Source organism: Electrophorus electricus, unplaced genomic scaffold, assembly GCF_041902795.1.
Source record: "Electrophorus electricus isolate QZ-2024a unplaced genomic scaffold, ASM4190279v1 Scaffold41, whole genome shotgun sequence".
Classification (NCBI taxonomy): domain Eukaryota; kingdom Metazoa; phylum Chordata; class Actinopteri; order Gymnotiformes; family Gymnotidae; genus Electrophorus; species Electrophorus electricus.
The window spans coordinates 1,333,158-1,340,657 of NW_027658704.1; the positions used below are offsets into that span (position 1 = coordinate 1,333,158).

At 58.0% G+C, this 7,500-nt stretch overlaps 1 non-coding gene across 1 annotated transcript in view; it reads left to right on the forward strand.

Moving 5' to 3' along the window:
* The first annotated feature begins 5,823 nt into the window (after positions 1–5,823).
* The window catches only part of LOC145655958 (18S ribosomal RNA), a 1,839-nt gene continuing 162 nt past the window's right edge, over positions 5,824–7,500 (forward strand). Inside the window, exon 1 of the ribosomal RNA XR_014121778.1 lies at positions 5,824–7,500. This exon is cut by the window's right edge and continues 162 nt beyond it. This is a non-coding gene — a ribosomal RNA (18S ribosomal RNA).

Sequence of the window (7,500 nt, forward strand, 5' to 3'; positions counted from 1 at the left end):
TGAAACGGTCTGAAGTGTGCGCAGGTGTAAAGCAACCTTGCTAGGCATGAAGGTGTGACATCCAGGGCCTGGAAGTCTGGTGGTAGTAGTAGTATGATTTAAAGGCACAAAGTGATTGAAGTGTGCCCAGGCCCAGATCTACTTTGCTGGGCATGACTGTGTTTGACCTCTTGGGCCTGGAAGTCTGGTAGTAGTAGTAGTAGTAGTAGTATGATTTAAAGGTCCAAAGTGAATGAAGTGTGCCCAGGCCCAGAGCTACTTTGCTGGGCATGACTGTGTTTGACCTCTTGGGCCTGGAAGTCTATTTCTAGGCTTATATAAAGGGTCAAACTTCTTGAAGTGTGCCCAGGCCCAGAGCTACTTTGCTGGGCATGACTGTGTTTGACCTCTTGGGCCTGGAAGTCTGGTAGTAGTAGTAGTATGATTTAAAGGCACAAATTGATTGAAGTGTGCCCAGGCCCAGAGCTACTTTGCTGTGCATGACTGTGTTTGACCTCTTGGCTCTGGAAGTCTATTTCTAGGCTTATATAAAGGGTCAAACTTCTTGAAGTGTGCCCAGGCCCAGAGCTACTTTGCTGTGTATGACTGTGTGACCTCTTGGCCCTGGAATTCTGGTGGTAGTAGTAGTATGATTTAAAGGCACAAAGTGAATGAAGTGTGCCCAGGCCCAGAGCTACTTTGCTGGGCATGACTGTGTTTGACCTCTTGGGCCTGGAAGTCTGGTAGTAGTAGTATGATTTAAAGGCACAAAGTGATTGAAGTGTGCCCAGGCCCAGAGCTACTTTGCTGGGCATGAATGTGTTTGACCTCTTGGGCCTGGAAGTCTGGTGGTAGTAGTAGTATGATTTAAAGGTACAAAGTGAATGAAGTGTGCCCAGGCCCAGAGCTACTTTGCTGGGCATGACTGTGTTTGACCTCTTGGGCCTGGAAGTCTGGTGGTAGTAGTAGTATGATTTAAAGGTACAAAGTGAATGAAGTGTGCCCAGGCCCAGAGCCAGGCCTGGGCAGCAGGGGGCGCTCCTGGCCATGCCCAGCGAGTTTCGTGCGAATCGGACCTGGTCCGGAAGAGATACGAAGGGAAAACTCATTACTCGTCGGGGTGGCACATCCAGGCTCTCGACCCTCCCAAAGCGTCCGACCAGGGTGCACCCTGCCGGGCATGGTTAGCCGCCAGCCCCCTTCCTGGAGGTCTGGTTGGCACGGGGTTTTGATTTTTCGGTTTCATATCTCTGGGCTCCTTGGGAGCAGAAAGTCGGTTGAGGGCCCTTTGGAAAGAGCCGGGGCTGCCGTTTAACGCTGTCCAAGCGGCAGGCGAAGCGCACCCACCGTTTTTACGCTATGATTTTTTAAAACCGCCGGGGCGGCAAACACAGGGCCGGTCGGGTTTGAAGACGAATATCTCTTCGGCCCTTGGGAGGAGAGAAGCAGCGCGGGTCACCTTTGAACGCGCTCGCTGCCAGGAACGTCTGGCGTAAAAGTTTCGTGGGAATCGGACGTTCCTAGGCTGAGAAGCGAGCGCCCGCCCTCGGGCGGTCGGGGGCCCCTTTCTCATTCCCCGTCTGGGCTAAAAATACGAGGTCGGACCCGATGGACTCGGGAGACTGGAGAGTACCAGGGAGACCCTGGAAGCAGGCGACCCGACCCACGCTTCGCTGTCTCCTCGGCCCTCGGGAGTAGAAGCGCGGGGACGGTGGCGTGGGCAGCAGGGGGCGCTCCTGGCCATGCCCAGCGAGTTTCGTGCGAATCGGACCTGGTCCGGAAGAGATACGAAGGGAAAACTCATTACTCGTCGGGGTGGCACATCCAGGCTCTCGACCCTCCCAAAGCGTCCGACCAGGGTGCACCCTGCCGGGCATGGTTAGCCGCCAGCCCCCTTCCTGGAGGTCTGGTTGGCACGGGGTTTTGATTTTTCGGTTTCATATCTCTGGGCTCCTTGGGAGCAGAAAGTCGGTTGAGGGCCCTTTGGAAAGAGCCGGGGCTGCCGTTTAACGCTGTCCAAGCGGCAGGCGAAGCGCACCCACCGTTTTTACGCTATGATTTTTTAAAACCGCCGGGGCGGCAAACACAGGGCCGGTCGGGTTTGAAGACGAATATCTCTTCGGCCCTTGGGAGGAGAGAAGCAGCGCGGGTCACCTTTGAACGCGCTCGCTGCCAGGAACGTCTGGCGTAAAAGTTTCGTGGGAATCGGACGTTCCTAGGCTGAGAAGCGAGCGCCCGCCCTCGGGCGGTCGGGGGCCCCTTTCTCATTCCCCGTCTGGGCTAAAAATACGAGGTCGGACCCGATGGACTCGGGAGACTGGAGAGTACCAGGGAGACCCTGGAAGCAGGCGACCCGACCCACGCTTCGCTGTCTCCTCGGCCCTCGGGAGTAGAAGCGCGGGGACGGTGGCGTGGGCAGCAGGGGGCGCTCCTGGCCATGCCCAGCGAGTTTCGTGCGAATCGGACCTGGTCCGGAAGAGATACGAAGGGAAAACTCATTACTCGTCGGGGTGGCACATCCAGGCTCTCGACCCTCCCAAAGCGTCCGACCAGGGTGCACCCTGCCGGGCATGGTTAGCCGCCAGCCCCCTTCCTGGAGGTCTGGTTGGCACGGGGTTTTGATTTTTCGGTTTCATATCTCTGGGCTCCTTGGGAGCAGAAAGTCGGTTGAGGGCCCTTTGGAAAGAGCCGGGGCTGCCGTTTAACGCTGTCCAAGCGGCAGGCGAAGCGCACCCACCGTTTTTACGCTATGATTTTTTAAAACCGCCGGGGCGGCAAACACAGGGCCGGTCGGGTTTGAAGACGAATATCTCTTCGGCCCTTGGGAGGAGAGAAGCAGCGCGGGTCACCTTTGAACGCGCTCGCTGCCAGGAACGTCTGGCGTAAAAGTTTCGTGGGAATCGGACGTTCCTAGGCTGAGAAGCGAGCGCCCGCCCTCGGGCGGTCGGGGGCCCCTTTCTCATTCCCCGTCTGGGCTAAAAATACGAGGTCGGACCCGATGGACTCGGGAGACTGGAGAGTACCAGGGAGACCCTGGAAGCAGGCGACCCGACCCACGCTTCGCTGTCTCCTCGGCCCTCGGGAGTAGAAGCGCGGGGACGGTGGCGTGGGCAGCAGGGGGCGCTCCTGGCCATGCCCAGCGAGTTTCGTGCGAATCGGACCTGGTCCGGAAGAGATACGAAGGGAAAACTCATTACTCGTCGGGGTGGCACATCCAGGCTCTCGACCCTCCCAAAGCGTCCGACCAGGGTGCACCCTGCCGGGCATGGTTAGCCGCCAGCCCCCTTCCTGGAGGTCTGGTTGGCACGGGGTTTTGATTTATCGGTTTCATATCTCTGGGCTCCTTGGGAGCAGAAAGTCGGTTGAGGGCCCTTTGGAAAGAGCCGGGGCTGCCGTTTAACGCTGTCCAAGCGGCAGGCGAAGCGCACCCACCGTTTTTACGCTATGATTTTTTAAAACCGCCGGGGCGGCAAACACAGGGCCGGTCGGGTTTGAAGACGAATATCTCTTCGGCCCTTGGGAGGAGAGAAGCAGCGCGGGTCACCTTTGAACGCGCTCGCTGCCAGGAACGTCTGGCGTAAAAGTTTCGTGGGAATCGGACGTTCCTAGGCTGAGAAGCGAGCGCCCGCCCTCGGGCGGTCGGGGGCCCCTTTCTCATTCCCCGTCTGGGCTAAAAATACGAGGTCGGACCCGATGGACTCGGGAGACTGGAGAGTACCAGGGAGACCCTGGAAGCAGGCGACCCGACCCACGCTTCGCTGTCTCCTCGGCCCTCGGGAGTAGAAGCGCGGGGACGGTGGCGTGGGCAGCAGGGGGCGCTCCTGGCCATGCCCAGCGAGTTTCGTGCGAATCGGACCTGGTCCGGAAGAGATACGAAGGGAAAACTCATTACTCGTCGGGGTGGCACATCCAGGCTCTCGACCCTCCCAAAGTGTCCGACCAGGGTGCACCCTGCCGGGCTAAGAGAACAGCCAGGTGAACCCTGGAGGTTCCGAACTCCAGACCCCTGGACCCGACGGCTCAGTCCGCCTCAGGTGCACTACAGAGGTCCTCGGGCTGTCCCTGAGTGCATTAAAACGGAAATCAGAATTACTCCCCCGGGTGGCACTTCCAGGCTCTCGACCCTCCCAAAGTGTCCGACCAGGGTGCACCCTGCTGGGCATGGTTAGCCGCCAGCCCCCTTCCTGGAGGTCTGGTTGGCACGGGGTTTTGCAAATAGGTCCCGTCGGGTATATGGGAGAGCAAAGAGAATCAATGGGGTCCAAGCACTAAATTCATCCAGTGGCGTTCTCTGGAAGCCCAAGGGGAGTCCGAGGGGTGTTCGGCCGGCAAGGGGAGCTCTCCCTCGGACACATGATCAAACGCCTGTCCCCTACCGGAAAGTGGTGTGCTCTGGATGCCCCCCCCCCCCCCCCATCCCCCGAGGGGGGTGCTTATCCCGCGAGGGGAGCCCTCCTCGGGTTAAGTGAACCATCATGCCGATTCCCCTATGGAAGTGGGCACATCCAGGCACACAGTCTGCTTTGCTCTCCCCGACCCGAGTGCGTCTGTTGGGCTGAGTGTACGCCCAGGCAACTGGATCCAATGGCTCAGTCCGCCGCAGCGTGCTTCGACGATGGGTCGTACAGCCATGCCACCAGGGTGGGCGTGTTTGTAAATGTACCAGTGGATTCTCGTCGGCCTGCCACATCCATGGTATCGACCCACCAGGCCTGTCCGACCAGGGGTTGACCCTGGACGGGCACGGTCTGTGGTTTGGCCCTTGTCCTAGATGAAATCGGGCACGGGGTTTTCTGGCCAGGTACCATCGGGTTACTGGGAGAGCGGCTTCGGTCTCCAGGTGAGACCAATGGTGAAGCAGCACGAGGCAATGGAGAGCATGCAAAGCGATGGGGAAGCCATGCACGGCAATGGCCACGAAAAAAAAAAAAAAATCACCACGGAAGGAACGTGAAGAACAAGGAGGAGTGTAGTGACACTGCCCAAAGCTGCCCGGTGTTGCAGGGGTCTATTGGTGTGTTGCTTCCTTGTTTGGTAGAGTGGAGTACCAGACCCGCCAGGGGTAGGCAAACCATTCCCCCTACGGTAAGTGAGGAGCCAGCCATTTGACGAGCGGGTGTCCACGTGTACGGGTGCGAGCGCTATCCCCCCACACGGGGTTAGGCCACGGCCTTAGGTGGACGTCTGCCGACCAGCCCCGGCTGATCCAGAACTTCTGATGTGGAGAGCGGTTTTGACAGATCCTCCCTGGTTCTAGCGGGTCAAGCCTCTGATGGGGGGTGGGGGTTATTTGTAACCCATCCCAGAACTCTCTGGGGGAGACTCAGACGGCCAGTCTGTCTACTCAGTTGTCCTATACTGGTGTCTGTGGTTTGGGAGGAAGGGAGTGCCCTGCTTTGTTGGCCTCCTCTTCAAAACTACCTGGGCCCACGAATCACTCTTCTTGGTTACATCACGAAACGTAGGTTGAGCGAGGCTAGGGGGGAGGGAATTCGACGAGGTCTTTCCCTTGTCCCCCCACCAGCGGCCCACGAAAATCAAAACGGCGTGAAGAGAGGGAACGCCGAAAGCACCTGGAGTCGGCCGTCCGCACCTCCGGAGGAGGTGGACGGGGTACGGTGCGGGCATGACCGGATGGGACAGCTTTGCATCAAGGTGAGAGGTCGGCGTCCGAAGGCCAGAGGGCGGTGCGCGAGCACGTTTACACTGGCCGCGGAAGCTGTCCTGGGTAGCCCTGTATGGCGTCTGGACCTGACGGCGCACGCACTTACAACCCGCTGCTTCCTAGCCCCCGGAAGGGGAGGCGGATGTCACTCGTGGTTCATCCCAGACCACGGTGCAAACTACCTGGTTGATCCTGCCAGTAACATATGCTTGTCTCAAAGATTAAGCCATGCAGGTCTAAGTGCACACGGCCGGTACAGTGAAACTGCGAATGGCTCATTAAATCAGTTATGGTTCCTTTGATCGCTCCACACGTTACTCGGATAACTGTGGTAATTCTAGAGCTAATACATGCAAACGAGCGCTGACCCTTCGGGGGATGCGTGCATTTATCAGACCCAAAACCCATCCGGGGGGCTCGGGCCCCCCGGCCGCTTTGGTGACTCTAGATAACCTCGGGCCGATCGCGCGCCCTCCGCGGCGGCGACGTCTCATTCGAATGTCTGCCCTATCAACTTTCGATGGTACCATAGTCGGCTACCATGGTGACCACGGGTAACGGGGAATCAGGGTTCGATTCCGGAGAGGGAGCCTGAGAAACGGCTACCACATCCAAGGAAGGCAGCAGGCGCGCAAATTACCCATTCCCGACACGGGGAGGTAGTGACGAAAAATAACGATACAGGTCTCTTTCGAGGCCCTGTAATCGGAATGAGCGTATCCTAAACCCATGGGTGAGGACCCATTGGAGGGCAAGTCTGGTGCCAGCAGCCGCGGTAATTCCAGCTCCAATAGCGTATATTAAAGTTGCTGCAGTTAAAAAGCTCGTAGTTGGATGTCGGGAGTGGGCTGGCGGTCCGCCGCGAGGCGTGCCACCGCCTGTCTCAGACCCTGTCTCCCGGTGCCCCCCGGATGCCCTTGGCTGGGTGTCCGGACGGGGCTCGGAGCGTTTACTTTGAAAAAATTAGAGTGTTCAAAGCGGGCCCGCTTCTCGCCTGAATACCTGAGCTAGGAATAATGGAATAGGACTCCGGTTCTATTTTGTGGGTTTCCTGAACCAGGGCCATGATTAAGAGGGACGGCCGGGGGCATTCGTATTGCGCCGCTAGAGGTGAAATTCTTGGACCGGCGCAAGACGGACGAAAGCGAAAGCATTTGCCAAGAATGTTTTCATTAATCAAGAACGAAAGTCGGAGGTTCGAAGACGATCAGATACCGTCGTAGTTCCGACCGTAAACTATGCCGACCCGCGATCCGGCGGCGTTATTCCCATGACCCGCCGGGCAGCGTGAGGGAAACCACGAGTCTGTGGGTTCCGGGGGGAGTATGGTTGCAAAGCTGAAACTTAAAGGAATTGACGGAAGGGCACCACCAGGAGTGGAGCCTGCGGCTTAATTTGACTCAACACGGGAAACCTCACCCGGCCCGGACACGGAAAGGATTGACAGATTGATAGCTCTTTCTCGATTCTGTGGGTGGTGGTGCATGGCCGTTCTTAGTTGGTGGAGCGATTTGTCTGGTTAATTCCGATAACGAACGAGACTCCGGCATGCTAAATAGTTACGCGGCCCTCCGCGGTCGGCGTCAAACTTCTTAGAGGGACAAGTGGCGTTCAGCCACGCGAGATGGAGCAATAACAGGTCTGTGATGCCCTTAGATGTCCGGGGCTGCACGCGCGCCACAATGGTTGGATCAGCGTGTGCCTACCCTACACCGAGAGGTGCGGGTAATCCGCTGAACCCCATTCGTGATGGGGACTGGGGATTGCAATTATTCCCCATGAACGAGGAATTCCCAGTAAGCGCGGGTCATAAGCTCGCGTTGATTAAGTCCCTGCCCTTTGTACACACCGCCCGT